The sequence below is a fragment of the Eriocheir sinensis genome, unplaced genomic scaffold (assembly GCF_024679095.1).
Source record: "Eriocheir sinensis breed Jianghai 21 unplaced genomic scaffold, ASM2467909v1 Scaffold47, whole genome shotgun sequence".
NCBI lineage: Eukaryota > Metazoa > Arthropoda > Malacostraca > Decapoda > Varunidae > Eriocheir > Eriocheir sinensis.
In genome coordinates, this window is record NW_026111798.1 from 269523 (window position 1) to 289669 (window position 20147).

At 43.9% G+C, this 20147-nt stretch overlaps 2 long non-coding RNA genes across 11 annotated transcripts in view; one reads left to right on the plus strand and one right to left on the minus strand.

Annotated features, from left to right (window-relative positions):
• The first annotated feature begins 4365 nt into the window (after nucleotides 1-4365).
• LOC126992466 (uncharacterized) lies at nucleotides 4366-11410 on the plus strand. Of its 3 annotated transcripts, none has more exons than XR_007746573.1 (4): nucleotides 4410-4476; nucleotides 7043-7139; nucleotides 10398-10500; nucleotides 11150-11410. It is a non-coding gene; the product is annotated as an uncharacterized LOC126992466 (long non-coding RNA). The 3 variants fall into 3 exon arrangements; XR_007746574.1 differs by having other exon boundaries at nucleotides 4414-4476; nucleotides 7043-7091; XR_007746572.1 differs by lacking the exon at nucleotides 7043-7139 and having other exon boundaries at nucleotides 4366-4476.
• Nucleotides 11062-20147, minus strand: part of LOC126992464 (uncharacterized) — a 48187-nt gene continuing 39101 nt past the window's right edge. For 6 of the 8 annotated variants that reach the window (XR_007746571.1, XR_007746570.1, XR_007746568.1 and 3 more), the window contains 4 exons: nucleotides 14390-14488; nucleotides 12519-12653; nucleotides 11752-11813; nucleotides 11062-11295 (listed from right to left, as the gene is read on the minus strand). This is a non-coding gene — a long non-coding RNA (uncharacterized LOC126992464). Of the gene's footprint in view, nucleotides 11296-11751; nucleotides 11814-12518; nucleotides 12654-14389; nucleotides 14534-20147 lie in introns of all 8 variants that reach the window. The other 2 variants (XR_007746567.1, XR_007746565.1) reach the window with 2 other exon arrangements.

A 20147-nucleotide genomic window follows, 5' to 3' on the forward strand; every position in this document is an offset into this window, starting at 1 on the left:
CTCCTGCCCCTTCTTCTTTTCATACCATATCATTCCTTGATTCTCTTCCATCAAAGCTTTTCAGATCATACCTCATGTTGCTTTTTTTTCCAGTGGACTTCTGTGGCTTTTAAGAAGCTTAAAGGGACAGGTAGAGGGGTGAAAGGAGTGTCTATTTGTGTTGAATGTTAGGGATAGAGGGTGTCCTGAGAGGGGCGGGAGTCGTGAGCTATGTATAGGGGTGGTGATACCTTTGGGTTTAACGAGGCACTGTTTTGTGTATAGCAGAAAAAAGTAGGTAGGAGGTAGGAAGATGGGCTGCCTCTGTTAACTCTCCTTCTTATAGTCTTTCCTGCTTTGTATTGCTGCCTAGTGTGAATCGTTAGGTGATAAAATTGTTAGCTTAAAATTAGTAGATTGAGGTAGGAGGATGGCGTAGTGTGATGATGTGAAATTGAGCTTTTTAGTGTAATACGTAGATGCTGTGTGTTGAGGGTAATCTGCCTTTGTGTGGTTAGAAAGGCACAGGAAAAGGTAAAAGAATAAATGGAGGAAGAAACAGGAAGAGTTGAAGAGGACGGAGAAAGAGAGAAGGAAAAGAGAGAGGTGGAAGAGATAGATGGGTCAAGATGATGTAAGTTGAAGGAATAGCTGTTTGTGGCTTTTAGAGGAGAGTACACGAGTTAAGGGAAAAAGAAAAGCTGTTCTTGTTTATAGTGCTTCTTAAGGAAAAGGACGGAAGAATAATGGTTAGATAAGGTGCTGGAAGTGAATTAAATGGCGGGGACTTACTGGGGAGTTGGAAGGGGAAGAGGATGCTGGGGATAAGATGATGTATATGTGAAGGAGAAGGATTGAGGATGCTGCCTCCATCTCTCTCTTCTCTCTCACGCATGAATGAGAGGAAAATGTTAATTGAAATATGGCACTTTCTCTACGTAGACTTTGAGGAGAATCGCCTCGTCCTGTTGGTGTAATGGAGGCGTTTGTTACTCTTTGTACGCGTCATTCCCCTGCGCCCTATACAGGCGGCCTTAGGACGCCTCGCTCCTCGTGTGTTTTGTCTCCCCATGCTGCGTAAATGCCCCAAAGTGCGGTAGTATTTAGTCTCAAATGGTCTGACGCTGATATCGCGTGATCAATTTTTTTTTTACATCGCAGCCTATTATGCCGTGAGGCTTCCTTCGCTGGTGGGTCCTAATGGTCGGCCCAGCCCGTTGTGGCACAGGCGAGTTTTTATAGTGGCGTCATCCTTCATTGGCTCATACTGCCCCCAGAGATCATCTTTGAGCCTCCTTGGAGAGGCTATCTAGAGTCCGCTGATAGGTGGTCTTCAGGCAGCATGTGGGTAGTCTTAGCCACTCGGCGGTAACTGAAAATCCCAGCTGTGTACCGCCTAGGATTCGAACCGACGTCCCTCCTGGATCTCCTGAACACGCTACCACTCAGCCATGAAAATTATTAATTTCTTACACCAGGCTACCTAACATGAAATCTTTATCAGCAGTAATAAAGCAGTAGATACAGAAACAATAGACTTAGTATTCTGTTCTAATATTTAAAAGTTTTATACAATTTTATGTAGGACAAAACCTGCCCACATGCTCCCCAAAAAACATATCACCACATGGATTTTCCAAATAGCAAATTTGATGTCTCCGTGAACTTTTTGCGCCTCGCAGCAATCTTCAGCCTGTCATACGAGTCTCAGGAATGGAATATATCTAAATAACACCTGACAACATTTCTTGAAAGATATTAAAGAATGAGGTCTTGTATATTGAATCAGTGGGATGTTCCACTGTCTGGTACATGTCATAAATCGGTGAAATTTAATTAAATTTATTCTCTCTTGCCCTCTGGATCCCTCAAGTCATCAGCAGCCGCCGCCTTGTCATCTACACTGTCCAATGTAACGAGACCCGCTCCCTTCACTTCCTCTAATAACCACTCCACGAACTGCGTCCCTTTGAGGGGCGCGGCGGGATGAATGACCTTCCCGCCGGGGAGCTGCGTGGGGATCTCTGGCCCCAACCATTTGTCTTTCTCCCTCCTCTGCCCTTTGTGAAGGAGAACGTTCGTTTGTGAAAACATTTAAGGTGCTTCTTGGAGGCGAATAAGTTTTACTGTGTAGCCGCAAGTAGAATTGAGGATGATCTATTCTAGTTATCTGGAGTTGGTGAAAGAGAGAGTAGTTTTTTGGGGTCCTCCGATGCTTCCTTCCTAATAGCCTTGTAGGCACCTCTGTGACCTCTGTTAGCAAGGATTTGCTATTAGGGATCAATTCAGAGAAGCGCACTTCCCTGGGTCGAGTACCTTTCAGAGGAGGTGATTGCTTATGCAAAGTGTCATTGGTGATAGCTTGGTAACAATTATTAACCAGCTGTTGCTTTCCCGTCAGTGGGCGCAATATATTGATGCCTCCGTAAAAGTGTGGAAACGAGCCTTTGTTCTTCATCCGGTCGTCAGATAGGATTCTTTTACAAAGAAAGGAGGCACCTCAATTCTTCTCTCCTCACGCAACTGTAAATAAAAAGCTGCAATATTATAATTTCAGGGTAGGCGGTGGTCGAACTGGTAGCGCACTGGCCCACATTCACCGCGTGATGGACGACGGGTTCGAATCCACACGCTACCACTCGGATTTTTCAGTCACCGCCGAGTGGCTTAAAACTACCCACATGCTGTCCTGAAGACCACCCATCAACCCGGACTCTAGAGGAAGCCGTCCAAGCGAATCAAGAACGAGTTCCGGGGAGCAGCATGAGCCAATGCAAGATGACGCCACTATAAACACTGCCTGCGCCAGAACGGGCTGGGCTGACCATCAGGCCCCACCTGGAAGAAGCTCTTTGGCCGACCATCAGCCCCACCGGGAAGATGCCTACCGGCGCAATAGGCAACAACGTAAAAAAAAAATAATAATAATAAAATAAATAGAAAAAAAAAAACATTGATAAAGAACACCAATTCCAGAGTTGCATGATTTTTCCAACCCTGAAAGCGTTTAATTCGCAAGAAGGCAAAAAAAAAAAAAAGAATGCCAGTGTTTCGTTAAAGTTGACTATCACCTTTATAGAAACCAAATACGACCTTGATCGTATTTTTGCGTCGTAAGCAGCACCACACAACCAGCGCCATCATAAAGTCATCTCCGGGATTGGCAAGACGAAGAAACGGATTAAAAGACGCACATGCAGTATTAACTTCACGCTAGTATTATTATTTTTTCTTCTTCTTTTTCCAGTGGATGTAGACGCGAAGCGACACACACGCACACACACACACACGCACACGCACGCACACACACACACACGACATACAACCCCCCAACCCCCCACCCATATACACACACGACCCCCCACACACACACACACACACTCCCTCCACACACTTACACACTCACCCACACTCATGGTCGGAACAATGCATAAATTCCCCTTTATCAGGAGACCAAAGACTCGGGTGGACCCACTTATCCCCCAGAACACACTAGTCTCCCCTGAAACCCTCCCCTAACTCCCCCTCCCTCCCCCTCCTTCATCCTCCTCCTCCTCCTGACCCCCTCGCCCCGCAACACTGAAGAGGGAAACTTTTCCCGTTCCCTGCCATCCTCCTTTGCCTCCTGACTTCCAATTACACACTCAAGCGTTTTTCCCCCAAGCCAGGGATTTATGTGCTTAATGGCCATCCCAGTATTCCATTTCGTCCCTCTAGGGAAGTTAGTTTCCGGGGACTCTGGATTGGAGGGACGCAGCCAGCTTGCCCATGACCCGGCTGCCGGCATGGAGCCTGGACATGAGGGAGGGAAAAGAGACAGGGACGGAGATAGAAGTGGCGGTGAGGCTGTAGGAAGGAGATGGAAGGAATGGAAGGGTCTGGATTGGGAGGAAAGTAACAGAGAAAAATAGAGATAAAAGTCGTTGTGATAATGGAGAAGAGAAGGGAATTTGGAGATGAAAAGGGAGGGTGCAGGTAGGGAGAGAGTAACGTGAGTGAAATAGTGAGCGAGATAGAAATAGAAGTGGTATTAGAAGTAGTAGTCAGCCGGAGGGTAAATAATTGAAGGGGGGGATGTAAGGGGACAGTGGAGAGGAGAGGGAATGAGCCTGAGGGGAAAAAGGGAGGGGGATATATATGGATGTGGCGGGGGAGGGGAAGGGGACGAAAGAGGTACATGAGGAAAGGAAAAAGAGATGAAAGACATATATTGATGTGATAGTGAGGCTGAAAGGGAGGGGGATAGAGGGAGAGAGGGAGGGAGAGAGAGAGAGAGGGGGGGATAAGGGAGGACCACAAGCTGTTCAGACTCCCTAATTCTTGCGTTAATTGGTTGGCTAAAAGCGGAGTCATTATTGTCAGACCGGTAATTAATTTGTACTTTACAGGCATCCGCAGCCACAGCCGCGGAGGGTCGTGACGGGGAGCGGGGGACGAGAGGGAGAATAGGAGGAGGAAGCGGGGATCCCACACGTCAGGAATTTCGCTGGGCAAGCCGTGAGTGTTCCTTCGCTCGTCCGCTGATAAGGATGCGTGTGGGTAGTTTCTTTGGGGACGGAGGGAGTGGAGGAAGGAAGGAGAGATGGGGAGGGATAGGTGTGGGTAGTTACTTCAAGGGGGGTAGGAGTGAAGGAAGGGAGGAGAGTGGGAGGGAGAGGAGATGGGAGAAATTGAAGATGGAGGTTGTCAGTAAGTATGGAAAGGAAGGGTGAGGTTCTGTGTGGAAGGAATGAGTGGGAGGAAATGTTGAGAAGTAAAGGAATGAAGGGCGGAAGGAGAGAAAAGGGAGAGACGAGAAGAGAGAGCGAGCTGCTTCTCATGGTGAGGGTAGTGGATGGGAGTGTTTAAAAATGGAGGGAGGAGGAGGTAGAATGGCAAAGAGAAGGAGAGATATGAAAGATTGAAGATGGAGGAGAGATTAAAGGGGCAAAGGGATTGTTTCTTGCGGCAAGGGATGAAACTGGGGTGGAAAGGAGGGAAAGAGGGAGAGTAACTTGGGAAGGTAGAGAGGGAGGGAGGGAATGGGAGATGATGATAAGATGAACTGAGAGATTCTGGATGGGGTTGATATAATATTGAGGACTGGGTGGCGTTTCTTCCTCTGTGCTTGGAAGAAAGGAGGGAGAGAGATAATAGGAAGTGAGAACCTGGAAATGGAGAAATGGATGAATAAGGAAGGGGAAGGGGCTCTTTTTATTTGCCTTATATGGTGGAGGAAAGGAAGAAGAGGAAGGGAGTGGACATGTGACTGAAAACTGAGAAGAGGTGGTTTAGTAAAGTTGAGAACATGTTACTGGCTGTGCTTTAAGAATATGTGGCCATGAACTTTGAGGACGTATCTCTCAAATGAACCTCTCCCGGAAGAATGACGGAATGAAACCAGGCAAGGATCTCTGGTTCAAAATATCCCTAAATACACTCCAAAATTATACGAACAAAAATATCATCTTGCTAAAGGTTGACTCCAAGCGTAGGAGACCAAAAACACCAGAGCTTGCAGGCGCGGTGTGCAAAAACAAAGTTATAGCAGAGAAAGAGCAGCCATCCATCGCGCCGGGGCAGGAGTCTGTAGGAGGGAGAGAGAGGAGGAGGAGGAGGAGGAGGAGGAGGAGGAGGAGGAAGGGGAAATTAAGGTGCAAGGACAAACAAGAGGCGGAGCGGGGCGGCACAAGCAATAGCACGTCGACTCAATAAAATCAGCGAGCCTAATGGATTGACAAGCTCGAGCGAGTGCAGTCAATAACACTCGTGAGAGGAACTAAACTGTCTCGAACTTGAGAGAGACAGTTCAGCCAATACGGAAATCAATTAACGGGCCAACGATATGGCGGCACACCACTATTAAAGCTCCCATCTGGCGGCGCCCCGCAGCCCCACAATTGTGTGTGTGTGTGTGTGTGTGTGTGTGTGTGTGTGTGTGTGTGTGTGTGTGTGCTAGTCTGTTTTTTGCATCTGTATATGACTTTTTCTGTAATTGTAAGTTAATGAATAAAGTTAGTCAGTCTATCAATCAATTAATCAGCTATCTGTCAGTCAATCAATCAATCAGTTTATCTATCTTTGTTTATGTATATGTATGTATGTATCTATCTATCTATATCTATTTATTTAAAATGTGTTATAGTGAGGAGCGAAGAGGGTGGGTCCGCACGTGTGGTATGTATGTGTGTGTGTGTGTGTGTGGGTGGGAGGTGGTGGTTGGGGGGGGGCGACTTTGTGTGGGTGTAATTTACTCGAGCTTTTTCCCCACTCCGTTTCGTTCAGTTCGTCTTGGCAGGATCCGGCGAGTAATTTACCGCCGCAGGTAATTTCTCACTGTGGATTTAGAGGATAATTACACGCGGCATTAGAAAGCAGCGAGGTCGGGAAAGTCTCGAGAATGGCAGTGCTTAGGAGGAAAGGAAGGAAGAGAGGGAGGGAGGAATGGAGGAGAGGAGAGGAGGAAGAGATCTGTTGTTTCCGGGAGTGGGAGTGGGAGAGGGAGGGAGAGAGGGGTAAGGCAGTGTGTTGGCTTGTTGCGAGATTTATATTTTTCTCCCTAATTCGTTTGTTATGGCGTGCATTTGTTCAAGTTGGTGCACACGAGATTTATGATGACGCATGTGCAGCTTAAGTGTCGTTTGTAATTTTCCACGAGTGTAAATATTTTCCCCGTGTGTGGATTTACCGCGCGCCTCTGCATCACCGGCGCTGAAGAGGCGATGATTAGCTGAGCCCGTGTCCGCTGCAACATCCAGCAACTCGCCGTCACACTGCGTCCATCCTTACGCCCTTCCGATGCATCCACACTTCCCTCTGTCAGTCGTGCATGATCTAATGGAATAACCAGGTGTTGGTCCATGCGTCGCAGCGTGAACCGAGCTGGAATTTTGTTTCAACTTACACTACAAAATACGAGTAGTAGTATAAATCCAGTCGAAAAATGTAGGTGCATCAGTTTCTGAAGTAAATTTGTTTATTAATTAGTGTATTAATTAAGTATTCATAGTGTTGATTAACTAATTTGATTCCATTCTTACCTTGGTACGGTATGTTTGACATTAATCGATATTATTTTTCACAGGCATGGAAAACCCTCCAAAGACTGAAGAGAAAACAGCAACAGAAAATCGGTGTGACTTCTACAAGTTCCTCTTCAAAAGTGGCCCAAGTTTCAAAGAGTAAAACTTCATTCATAATTTAGTTCCAGAGTTGTCTCTTTAAAAAGTCACTTTGTAGAAAAGCGAAAAAATATAATGTTAGGTGGACTATTCCAAAGTTTGTCGGTAAAAGGGATGGGGGCTAAAAGTACTGGTAAACTTTTCCGTTATTTATGAAGTAGTCAGCGCTGGGATGAGAGCGTTGAAAGTTTAGTAGCGGGAGGCGAGAGGCGGGATGTCGTGGTTGACAAATAAGGAAATTAATTATTAAAACGGAGGTAGATCACATGAAGAGAGGAAACACTGCGGCGGCCTGTGAGTGGCTGAGGACAGGTGAACAAAGTTGGGTGGTAAGACAAATAGCTTAGGACATTAAATAATTATATGAAAAGTGGAGGCCACCCCCTCATGCCACATATGGGATGCGTACTTCATACTTCGAGGCACAAGGCCCTTTTTTTAACTGACGTCTTGAGTCCTATAAGAAAATAGTAAAAACATCTGAATTGGAATGAGCGGCTTTAACAATAAGTACAAATAGTCCAGTTCCGATCCTAATGACTCCCAGATAGAAAATGAAGAAAGGGAAAAAGGTTGACTGCTCAGTGGTATCGGAAAGGGTGGAGTTTTGTGGAGAACTGTCTTATTGAACAGTGGGGAAATTGAGGTTTTAAAACAAAGACAACCATCATCCATTACATTTTTTTCCGGATTTAATTTATTCAAAAGTATGGTTAATTCTTTTCTTCTAAAACACCCTATCTCATTTCCATAGCTATTCTTGGCCCTCCTTAGAGCCCCAATCACGTTTAGGATTATAGACACTTTGACTCTTCTTTGGGGCTCCCTCATAGTTCTGATAATAATAATAATAATAATAACAGTAACAATAATAATAATAATAATAATAATAATAATAATAATAATAATAATAATAATAATAATAATAATAATAATAATAATAATAATAATAATAATAATAATAATAATAATAATAATAATAATGTAATAGAACACTGAGTCGTTAACCCGCCTGTAGTGTTTATTCTGTGTTGTATTTTTCTTATTACGAATACTCGAAACACGTCCTTTCTTGATGTCCTGTTTGTGTTTCTGGAATACAAACCCGAATATGCACCAACAACACTTGCGGAAGAGCATTAACACCTGGTGATCATCCGGACTCACCTATCATTGTCCAGAAGTAGAAGTTGTCGTAGAAGGATTAAAAACACACACACACACACACACACAGTCTATTCAGATAGGCATTAATAACCTCCTTGTTTACTAACCTTTGATATACAATAATACCTATAGCTGGTCGATGAATCCCGCCGCAGCCTCCACCCACAGCCACATGATTGATGATTGCCCCGGACAAAGTATTTAATTGGTGGTCAGTGGATGCGCTGGAGGCAGGTTTATCGGTCCCGTTAATCCGAGCAGACCGCGGTGATTGGAGGGCCGTGCGTGTATGGGGTTTCAGGGGACGTATTGTTGTGGTTGTTACAGCTGATTGCACAAAACAGGACGCGAATTAAAGCGTTCGTGGCATCATTAGGGCGTGGGAGGAGTGGCCAGGGAGCAGCCCTTTAGCCCTTAAAAAGCATGGGTGAGGGGGAGGGGGCAGCAGGGAGGGGGTCTGGTAGAAATGAGGGAACAAAGTACGTAATGCAGTGTACATGAGAGAGAGAGAGAGAGAGAGAGAGAGAGAGAGAGAGAGAGAGAGAGAGAGAGAGAGAGAGAGAGAGAGAGAGAGAGAGAGAGAGAGAGAGAGAGAGAGAGAGAGAGAGAGAGAGAGAGAGAGAGAGAGAGAGAGAGAGAGAGAGAGAGAGAAGAAAGGGAAAGAAAGGGAAAGAAAGGGAAAGAAAGGGAAACAGGGAAAGAAAAAAAAGGATAGACAGAATGAGAAAAAGCAAAAAAAAAGAATAAAAGAGAAAAAACCAAAAAAGAGAAAGAAATAACGAGGAGAAAATGAGAAAGGAAGAACAAGAAAGAAAAACAAGCGATAGAGGAAGGAAGAGAAGAGACGTATTCTGGTGTATTTTTGTGCATGAAGAATATTACCACACGCTCCTCCTCCTCTCCCTCTTTCCCCCTCCCTCCCTCCCACACACACACACACGGCGATGATAATAATTAAACCTGAATTTGGAAACGGCATTATCATCGCTAAATGCATTACTCATAATTAAAAGACTATCATATCAGCTGCAAACCTTCCTAATGAGATACGGAGCCGCCGCATATTGCATTCTAATTCGCGACCAAACAAACGAGCAAACAAACAAACAAACAAAAATTACCATACATATTTGAACTTGACACACTGAGCTATAAAAATCCCTTGAACTGACATACTTTTTATATATTCAAATTTGACAGTGTATGGAAGCCTCTTAGTAATTACAGTCATCCACATTCATATAAGTAGGAGAGTAAAATATATCAGGCGGTTTTTTTTTTATGTTTAAAGAGACTTAAATGTTCACGAGTTTCATTATTAAAAGCTTGCATAAGAGAAACACGCAGCCCGGCGCCTCATTTCCGGGATTCGTAGCTAATGCGATATTCCGTTTTAGTGCGGGTGGAAAAGTGGGATTACTAGCGATAATGACGTTTCAAAATCAGGCTAAATAGTATTGTGAGAGCGAGCGAGTGCGTGAGTGAGTGCTGTTATGGGAGAGAGAGAGAGAGAGTGAGTGAGTGAGTGAGTGAGTGAGTGAGTGAGTGAGTGAGTGAGTGAGTGAGTGAGCGAGTGATTGATTGATTGATTGATTCAACTGACATGTAAGTAATATATACTTGAATGGTGAAAACATTACTCTATAAAGAGATATTCCTTCTATCAAAAGCAATATAGATGAAAGTCGTGCATCCAACACCTCTCTCTCTTGTATCCCCGTCTCAAAGGCTCATAACTTGAGCTCTCTATGCAAGCAGCACCCATTGATAGTTGACAGACAATCTTTGGTCTGTAACTCGTGTCCAACAGTTTTTATATTGGGAAGCATTTCTTGCGCCTCAGCTGGGCTTCATATCCTCAAAGCTGGGTGATTAGGTGATGTATTCAATTTTTATTATTATAATGGCAATGATTGTTAATCTTATTTATTTTTCTTACTTTTGGTGCCTTGAGACATTAATTTTGTTGAAAATTCAGCATGTTGGTGGGTAGCTGAGGCATGTCAATCTTTTACTGCTTTGATGTTGGGGAGGCTGAGGAGGTTCCACAGTACCCACTAAACTCAAGATTTTCATGTCCTTTTGCTACAGGAACGGTGGGGAGCTAAGCTGGAAAGAAGGCAGCAGAAGATAGAGCTTAGTTGATGATCAGCTGCATGGTGGTGACTGGCCAGCAAGGAGGAAACCGAGTCATGTGAGTTTATGTATGCTTGTTGGAATGAGGCGGAGTAGTCTACGGCGGTGCTCTTCAACCTCTTTAAAATGATATCCCCCACTTGTAGACATTGACACCTTGACAAAGCCTCTGCAACACATTATTTCATTTTCATATCTGATTTCTCCCCCTCCAAACAACAGCTGTCAACAGAGGCTGAAGAGCTCTGTGGCATATTAGAAGTAAACAAAATATCTGAAGTTGATGGTGCCCATTTATTGCATCAAAATTACAATGCATGTTATTAAAAAATGGGGTGCTAGAAAATATCATGACTGTTGTGATGCCAATAATGATGTTCTCTTAGTGTAATGAAGCATTATTATCAGAATAAATTCGTAGGAAATATGTTTGGCCTTGCTTTTTTAATTGATAAAATAGTCTTCTAGCTGTTTTATATCACAAGATAGGAAGAAAACCCCAAAAATTGTGCATAAAAGGGCTTATTTTGGGCTGAAAAAACTGTGCTAAGTCCAAAATACCTGAAAGAGGCTCCGGTGAAAAACTGGGAGCATTTTTTCTTAAATGAAACAAGAAGAGTGTCCCAGGAATGTGTTTATTATGCAGCTTTCTGAACCCTTTATATTACAGAGAACTTGCAACACTAATTTTTTAATATTTTCCTAAGGTACCACCAAGGGAGTAGGAATATTCAACTTGGTGTCCTTGCTCCTTCGAGGTGTGGTTCAGGGAGGATGCTGCCAGGCCTAACAAGCCACATCTGTACAGGCCTGGAGGGTGTTACAGGAGAAGAGGCTCATGGTCAGAAGCTACCTGTTGGGGAGAAGGGAAGATATTAGCTGACACTGGGCATTACGAACTTTGAACAAAATCAAATAAGATGTGAACTGTGATCATGTGTGTCTTGTAAATAAAGCTAAGGAGCACACTGTTGTGCATCTTTTAACACGAGAAACTCAAAATAATTCCTCCGGAGGCTGTTTTAGGTATTTACGAACCCATAATGGGGTCCTACCCATTTTCGTTGCAGGTGTTTAAGCAAAGTTTGTATATAACATAGGCACTACTGGTTTGACAATTTAAATGGAACAAATTTGCCAGGTATATATATATATACAGTTTTTCGGAATTATATAAAAATTCAAGCATTTTCTTAGAAAATTGCAAACACATGGAGAGTTTTAAAGACTTAGTCCAGTCACCATTAATTAATATGGCAACGCATGCTTAGGCCTTATAGACTATAAGTTGATGAACAATGAAACATACCAGATATTTTTGCAGGCTCCGAGAAAACCGAGGTGATAATTTTCAACAAGTTTTACTTGACGCTGAAAGATATATAAAATAAGCAAATATTAAAACGAGACTGTAATGGTATGAGTAGAGAAAGACAGCAGTGAAGTCACAGTAAAAACAGGAAGGAATGAGATACTAGGCCTGCAATAAAGCAGTGAAAAATCTCAAATAATACCCCTGAGTGCTGGCGCCTTCTAAGTAGAAAAGTGAGGGCAACAAACCAAATGAGCCACCAATGAGCGACAAGGTTACTGGACCAGAGCTCATTTCTGCGGCACTTTACCTGACACCCGTCCCCGCTGAGGACATGAAGGAAAGGTGTCCCTCTGACACATGTTGTAGCTGGAAACACTTTTAATCAACCCATTATGGCACATACTCATACTGTGTTTGTAGAGAACCTACAATATTGAAGTGCAAAATTTATAAATGGAACACCACTTATGCTCTATAAGCATCTGGCTTCAGCAGAAACAAAGCAGAGTGCCACAACTGTATGTATAAACCGACATGTGGCAAATCGGTGGCAAATCAGTTGGCAACATCAAGGTCAGTGACCTTGTTTTTGCTGATGATGCTGTACTTTTTGTGGAACTGATGGGCAGTGAAGCCACTGGATGTGAATGTCTCCTGGGCCAAAAAACAAAGTCCAGTCATTTGGAGGCATATTGGCTGACACAGTTCAGTCTGGTCAAGCGTGTGGTGAGGACATCAAGGTCACCAAAAGTTTCACATACCTTGGTAATGTAGTTCGTCACCAGGCAGTCACTCGACGGATTGGTCTAGCCCACGGTGAGATGGCTAGAGTAGCTGCATGGAGGCTTGCTCAGGGGGCCCATCAGAGGTGGAGGTGGTGAGTGATGTAACGCCCCCTGGAGTATGTTCATTGTTAGTAGTAGTTCACTGGTCACCTGGCATCACCTCTGAATCCACATCCTTTTTAATTAAAAGGTCCACAATGTTTATACTGAATTGCATTGGCTCAATATGATCGACAATACCAAACTATGTTTACTACAGTATGACCGAAGAATAAAGTCACCCTCAACCCCCTTGAGCCAAGTAACCAAACTGAGAACATAAAAACTAGCGGATGAAGAGAACCCAGCATCGTAGGCAATGATGATAATGTGTGTACAGGTTTGTTTTCTATATGTATGTGATATTTGTCTTGTATTTATTCGCAATCTCCTTAATATATAGCCATAATTCTCTTTTCTTCCCAAGCCTCCTTCAATATTCGGTGCTGTTTTGGTATGTTATCTACCATGTGTTTTCTGTTTTGGTATGTTATCTACCTTCGAGTAGTTTAAAACTAATTTATTCGTCAAATTAAAACGTGATTGGAGTAAAAACACCCGAACAGTTCAAGTAGAGTAGTTTAAAACAATTTATTCGTCAAATTAAAAAGTAAAAATGAGGAAATTCACAGCCACTCATCGAAAGGCATTCCTTATATCACGGAGAAATGCCACAAAAAGGTAATCAGCATCATGACGGAGTACTCGCCTGCAGTAGGTGTCTCGCGCATGGTTTTCATAATTTTGGTCTTCGGTCGAGCCACATCTTTCTATACCTTGAGTACGAGCTCCCGTACCTCGATCCACATAGTTCTCCTGGTGATTGACCGTACTGTGGACGTTCATCCACCAGGTGTCTTTTACTTTATTTTATCATTATTATTTTTTTCTAGCCTTCAATGTCCTCAACTATTTTTCGCTCTTTTTTTTCCTACTGCTAAATCTCTACACTCTGTCTGCCTCATTGTAAGACACGACTGAAACTTCAAAGAATAATCTGATGCCCCTCCTGTGCCTCGTTTGATAGGTCTATCGATCCTGTGGTACACTAGTGAACAGCGGCCGCGGTGCTGGGACGGTGTTGCTCTACAGTACCAATCTGAACGCTGCAAGCTGGAGTGGGAGTTGTAGTCCTTTGTCGTGCCTTCCGCGTCACACAGCGCGGCAACGTGATTCCTAAATATTTAGTTTACGCTGCACGCTGACCTAAATGAAAATAAATATTGAACACTTGTCAGCCTCGTTTTTGGCGTAAAATTCAATCCTAACATTTATCCACTTTGCGTCACTGTTACGCCCGGTGTTAAATGGAAAATACTATGTTGGGATTAAATTACGTCAAAAGCGAGACTGACGGAGTGGACACCGGTGTGCAGGCGTGTAATCATTGCGAAAATATATTTATTTAGAAATCCTGATTTAATTTAATTTGGACGATACTTCATGAAAGGACGATGAAGGTGGAAAAAGCAACTATTGTATTTCAAATTCCACGCAAATTGAGATAAAACAATGAGACACTTGCCTACATGAAACTTTAAATATGATATGTACGTTATTCTTTCATCAGACACACGACACTTTTCCCTTACTCCTGAGGCTAAGAAAGAGTAGATCTCAGTAAATGAACTCCGTAAAAGAACCTCGTATCTGAAGCTTCGAGAGTGGGGGAAGCTGGGTGAGAGGATGACTTCTGATGACACGCACCTATAGAACACGGGGGAGGTTGTGGTAAATGAAAATAAAAGTTTAATAAAAAGTGTCCCACAATAGAGATAATGGTTCTGATCGACCAAGTTATTTCTCACGCCTTGCCTTCATCCCGCGCTGCTCGGCGGGGGATTCCCAGCGGCGCCGCGGCATTAAAACTCCCCGCCAGGCAGCTGCGGCCACTCCGCCCGCCGGTGCTGCGGAGAGGCGCGCCTATTAATCCTGATTGGCTCGTTTTAACCCTAATGGAGAGCCGAATTGCCAATCAAAATATCAGTGACACCATTAACTAACCCAACGCCACGTCACCACCACCCACGTGCGAGAGAGAGAGAGAGAGAGAGAGAGAGAGAGAGAGAGAGAGAGAGAGAGAGAGAGAGAGAGAGAGAGAGAGAGAGAGATTGGTCATTGATAAGACTATAACCACTAATATTCCGCCTATAGTGTGTGTGTGTGTGTGTGTGTGTGTGTTAATACGGAGCGTCGCGCCTCACATCCCTGCCGCTCATGATCTCATAGTATCTCTTCAACAAGCCTCGTGCGTCAGTTTATAATTACATGAACACAATTTTTAACCTCTAATCCTATTGGCGACACTGCAACACCACTGAACTTGCCAAACGTGTCGGCAATCCAGATAAGTGCAATAGGAATTAAATTAGAATTAAACTGTGAAGTGACAATCTGTACTGACTTTTCATAATAATAGACTAGTGAAAAAGGAATTAAAATACAAATATGTCTCCAATTTCCATATATAATAAATCACTACGGGAACATCTTCTAGACAGTTACGAAGAAGGTTACTTTTCACCATATCAGGTTATGAAAAAATTGTAATATCTTAACTTCACTCGGAGGAGTACTCAGAAATGGTCAGCGTCCAAGAAAGTTTGACAAAAAATACAATATAAATGTATAAAGTTTTTCGTCTCATAACTTGCCTCGGCGGAGAGACTTGTCCTGCCCGGCTCGTGTTTTATTCAGAGCGGCGACGCGAAGCTCGGGATCAGAGATGTTTATTTCAGCGTATCATTAACCTTTGAAAATAGCTCGGAATTGCTTCAACATAAGTTTCTTCTTGATTTTGAAATGCATATCTTGTCCGTACCGAGTTCAGTATCCTCCATTTGTTATTGGGTGACCGAATTGCAAGGACGATTTCTGAATTTATTGCTACTCTGTTATCAGATCCACAACTTTATTTTGACAGGGAAGGTGTCTAAGGATGCGCAGTCGGCTCTCAACATCACGCCTAATTTATATATATTTTTCTTCAGATTAGATAGATGTCTTATGAACGTAAATCAAGACAACTGATATATGTTCGTTGCTTTGCGGCATGCAGTTGTTCTCCAGTCTGACGGTCTTGTATACGACAGTCACAGAATCCGGCCACATCATTTATTTCAGGAGCGCTGCATGACAAATGGTGTGTGCTCGAGAACTTCCTTCAGTCTTCTTTCTTCCCTTTCTTTGCCTTCCTTTCACTAGACACAGACCACTCCTTTCTCTTTCTCCTCGTTAACCACCACCACTTACTACTACTACTACTACTACTACCTTTTCATCATCCTCATCGTCATTATCATTATCATTCAAATCAAGTATTCAGCGTCGTCGGAGCCTCAGCGACGTGGCCGTATCCTATCGTACCTCACAAATCAGCGTGCTCTGATGCGTGAACTGGTTTATGTAATAGACACTCGAGGTCCATGCTACCCCGTGATGTTCCGCGGTTAATGGTACACAGCAATCGAAGCCAAGGTCAGTGGACTCAAATGTAGAAATATCCGTCCATCCTCCTCTGGCCCCTGACTTCCCATTCTTTATAGACTTCCATCATGAGGTTACTGGAAATAGAATTCAAATCATGCCGCGAACCTTCTCTCTTTGTAAAGGATCAAGCTTTCGGCACAACACGACGGCTGATCAAGATTAATACGGGTGCGCGTGTGTGTGACTGGATGTGACGCGGCGGCAACCCCAAGAGTAATGACGCTCTGATATCGCACAAATGGAAACACTGTTGGGAGGGCGCCGTTGTGGTGTGTTGACAAAGGCACGAGTACACGGGAGACAGAACCTAAGCGGGGTCAGCAACAAGCACAGCCAATATGCCGAGTACAATCACACCGCATTATTGGGGATCAGCGTGTTGTGTGAGAATGGTTTTGTGGAGGCTTGGATCAGTCTAGCCATAACCTAACGACGATGTACTGTGGTAGCCTTTCATATGAATTTGCTTGATTATTTAGGTCAAGGGCCACACCAAACACACCAAACGATCCTAAAGGGGATACACTAAACAAAACAAACGAACCTAAAGACGATATATTATGATAGCCTGTGATATGAATTTGCTTGGTTATTTAGGTCAAGGGCTACAGCAAACCTAAGTGAAGGGCACGGATACGGGATGAGTTCAACGGAAACGCTCGCCAGAATATTGTGCCTACGTAATACCTCAACTTTGCCTCTCCGTGACACGCTTCGTCAGCCTCGTGCGGGAACGGAGTATCACGCTGCGCCAAACTTATCACTATTACCCCCTCCGCGAGCGTCAAAATAACATATTCCTCTCCTCCAACAAAACCTCTTTGCTCGCCTCCCTAAGTTTGCCTTCTGCATACTTGAGGAGCGGAGGGGAAGGGGCCGTGTGGGGTGCCGAAGTAAGGGAGGATCCACCCCCCCCCCCCTATTCCTCCCGCGTCTATCCTCGCCAAGTGAATGGGTGAGGCTGTTTTTTGTGACTTTCTTTGGACAAGTCTTCATACATCGTCTTAACGGAAGCTCGCGCGCGCATCTCGCAGAAAGGAGGGAAAACGGAGAGAGAGGAGCAAAGGAAACGACAAAAGGGAACGGCGCTTGAGAGGACGGGTGGGAAAGGCAGAGGGAAGGACGAGGGGCAGAGGTAAAGAGCAAGACTAAAGGAGAGATGGAGGGGAGGACAGAGGACAACGGTGGAAGGCGAAGAGGACGAGGAGAGAGACGAAAGAAAGGACAGGGTTGGGAGAGGTGAAGAGCATCACCTTGCAAGTCTTTTTTCACTTTCGCGGTGATTTACTGGAATGGGCGGGAGGAAGGAGAGTAAAGAAAGCTGGATGAGAAAAAAGAGAAAAGGAAGGAGGAGAGCTTAAGAAAATATGGAGGAACAGGAAACAGAAAGCTTCTTGGCTAATGACGAGGCTGTCTTTGATAATATAAACTATTTGTGAAGCACTTCGTGACCCGCACCACAGATCAACGCATTGACCTCCTCATTAGGCTTCTGTCGCTACAGTGTAAAGGTTAATGCAAGTTTTTCAATAAGATCGTTTTCCCACTAGCTACGCATGCGGGAGTTTTGTTCCGGTGGTGGATGGATGGATTCAAGATAACTCCCGCTAATGTTGTCATGCATCACCCCTCTTGTTCTGGAAGACAATTATATCTAGTTATTGTGTTCATCTCCGGTGATCGTCTCTTTTCGGCATACAGAGGTTGAGTTGTTAGTGTTATCTTTTTATACTGCTGTGCCTTCAGTGATGGTATCGTTTTCGTGGCGCTTCGCTGTGCTCTCTAAAGTCTAAACTCTAAAGGATCTCTCTCTACGTCCATCTTACTATTGCAGAACCAGAACTGCGCTGTGTATTTCATGTAAGGACTCCCCAGTGAGTTATGCAAAGATAACATTACGCACAGAGGAGGAGGAGGGGGAGGGAGAGGAGGAAACGGAGCAGAAACTGAAGACACGACCCAAAGTAATCACGAACCCTTGTGAATTATTGACAGTATTTTTTTTATTAGTTCAATCAACATTAATTTCACTCTCGACATAATTTTGCTCTTGCCATGAATATTACATAGATATTATTATTATTATTATTATTATTACCACTACCACTACTACTACTACTACTACTATCACATTACTACTATTACTACTACTACTACTACCACCACCATCAGCACCACCACTGTTACTACTACTACCACTGAAACACCGAAAAATACAAATAAATCATAACCTCACTCAAATTTTTTCCTCACCCCGAGCTTATAACCTTGCTCGTGTGTCGTGTCGGGGGAGATAAAAATATCTTAATCCAGCAGCGAGTGAGCGAGTACGGCGATTGAACGCGAATCTGCACAGCAAAAATGCAAGGCTTTCAATGTTAGTCCGGCGGCATGAAAAAGGCTCACCACTTTGCATATCATTAACGCTCCGTGATTAAAGTTGAACGTCATTTCGGCAACAGGAAACTCAAAGCCTGACGAGGAGAACCCGGAATACAAAATGGCTCTGGAGACTTGGCCAACTTCGGGTAAATCGAAAAAAGAATGTCTGGAAAAGGTTAGAAGTGCAGCTTTGGCGTGTTTTGATGCGCGGGGAAGACTGGGAAAACATAACAAAACGAGAATTAAAAACTCTTAACGCATACTTCTCGGGTAAGCCTTCCAGTCAAGCAAACATCACCAACACCTTAGAAGTAAAGCATTTGCTCTTTTGCATACGCGGCGGAGACACGAGAAACGGCGATCAGAATAATATAATAACGCTTACTTCAAATCCATAGTTCTCGTGAGTCTTTCTTTCAAGCAAACAACTCAACACCTTAATCTCCTATCTTTTTTTTGGATGCGTAGCGAAATCACGAGAGAGAGATGAAAAGAAACCGCAAAAGCATTGACCCGAAGTAGATATCACGCATGCACACCCTTCACTCAGGTAAAGAGATCATCAACACCTTTGAAGTGAGGCTGCTTCCCGTCTCTATGCACAGTAGAAACCCGAAAATTAAAAAAAAAAAAATAACTACAAAAATGTTGGCTCTAAGGCAGGAGGCACAGTGAGCAGAGAGTCACGCAAGGATGTGAATACATGAACTAATTCTACGTTGTCTGGGTTCCACCATCCTACACCTTTAAACCATTAATAAGTAAATATTCCGTTTGTGACCCTCTCAGTCAGGTAAACAATGTCATTAAGCACCTCACAATGATACCTGTTATACAAACTAACACTTAAAATTTGAGAGCCTCTGCCTTGGATCTTTAGGTCTTACAGAAGTAGGTACTCCTCGAGATGCTGATCAAGGTGAGCACAAGGAAATTAGAAAAAAGTGAAAGCCATACTGGAACGTTGGCAAGCTAATATTCCGCGTGTCAGTCTCTCCCTCATGCAAATACACACACCAAACAACAAAGTACATTAAACACCAGCAAGTGATACGCGGCGAGATGATGTCAAGGCGTTTAGATAATAAGAATAATTATATATTATTGACACGTTTACCGCAAGTAGGCCATTTAGCGTGCAAGACACCCAGTCAGACAAATAATCACGAAAGAGCAAGCAAATCAAAGGCAAGACAAACAGGTGTTACGCGGCGAGACGGCGGCCAGGTGCGCTCATGAGAACACTATGTGACAACTAGTCGATGGGAGGAGGCGGGAGAACACGGGCCCGGATTTTATATTGTGCCGATTCCCTACCACACCGATTTCCCCGGAGGCGAGTTCCTTGTGAGACAGATTTCCTATGAGACCGATAATGTAGCCGGCAAGTTGTGGCCAATATTTTGCGGCGAGTAATATTAGGAAGACGCCACTCACTTCAGAACAGCCTCTAATTACCTCCTGACGCTCGGCTCTATTCCAAGGCGCATTTTGGTGATCATTTCCGCGAGTTAGAGAGGAGTTCGCCGCGAGGTTTGCCGAAGTCTCGTTTTAGCCGAGCACTCACTAGCTTGCCTTCCAACGCGTATCTTTGTGATGATTTCCGCGAGTTTCTGATGGGTTTGCCTCGTGATGCAAAACAAGTCTCAGTTTAGTCAGTCACGCACTCGATGCATCCCGTGAGTTTCCCTTGTG